Genomic DNA, 1,207 nt, shown 5'->3' with positions numbered 1-1,207 from the left:
CCTGTTTGTGTGCCGCGTCATTTCTTGCTGGCGGGAAGGTAGCGCGGGACAATTAGATATTTTCTTTATTTACATTTCAAATGTTATCCCCTTTCCTGGTCTACCTCCGAAAACCCCCTCCCCTTATCTCCTCTCCCCTCCCCCTGCTCACTAACGCACCCACTCCCATTTCCTGGCCCTGGCATTCCCCTATACTGGGGCATAGAGCCTTCACAGGACCAAGGGCCTCTCCTTCCACTGATGACCAACTAGGCTATCCTCTGCTGCATTCGTAGCCATGAGTCCCACCATGTGTACTCTTTGGTTGGTGGTTTAGTCCCAGGAAGCCTTGGGGTTACTGGTTAGTTCATATTGTTGCTCCTCCTACAGAGTTGTAAACCCCTTCAACTCCTTGGGTCCTTTCTCTAGCTCTTTCATTAGGGACCCTGTGCTCAGTCCAATGGATGGCTGTGAGCATCTCCTTTTGTATTTGTCAGGCACTCTCAGGGGACAGCTATATCAGACTCCTCCCAGCAAGCACTTGTTGGCATCTACAATAGTGTCTGGGTTTGGTGACTGTATAAGGGATGGATCCCCAGGTGGGGCAGTCTCAGGCTGGTCATTCCTTCAGTCTCTGTTCCACACGTTGTCTCTGTAACTCCTTCCAAGGGTATTTTGTTCCTTGTTCTAGGAAGGATTGAAGTATCCACACTTTGTTCTTCCTTCTTCTTGATTTTCATGTGGTCTGTGAATTGTATCTTGAGTATTCTGAGCTTCTGGGCTAATATCCACTTATCCGTTTGTGCATATCATGTGTGTTCTTTTATGATTGGATTACCTCACTCAGGATGATATCCTCCAGATCCATCTGTTTGCCTAAAAAGTTCATAAATTCATTGTTTTGTATAGCTGAGTAGTACTAACATTGTGTAAATGTACCACATTTTCTGTATTCATTCCTCTACTGAGGAACATCTGGGCTCTTTCCAGCTTCTGGCTATTATAAATAAGGCTGCTATGATCATAGTGGAGCATGTGTCCTTACTACAAGTTGGAGCATCTTCTGGGTATATGCCCAGGAGAGGTATTGCTGGATCTTCTGGTAATACTATGTCCAATTTTCTGAAGAACTGCCAAACTGGTTTCCAGAGTGGTTGTANCAGCTTGCAATCCCACCAGCAATGGAGGAGTATTATTCTTTCTCCACATCCTTGCCAGCATCTGCTGT

Source organism: Mus pahari, chromosome 10, assembly GCF_900095145.1.
Source record: "Mus pahari chromosome 10, PAHARI_EIJ_v1.1, whole genome shotgun sequence".
Taxonomy (NCBI): Eukaryota; Metazoa; Chordata; class Mammalia; order Rodentia; family Muridae; genus Mus; species Mus pahari.
Note: the sequence above shows the minus strand (reverse complement) of the source record.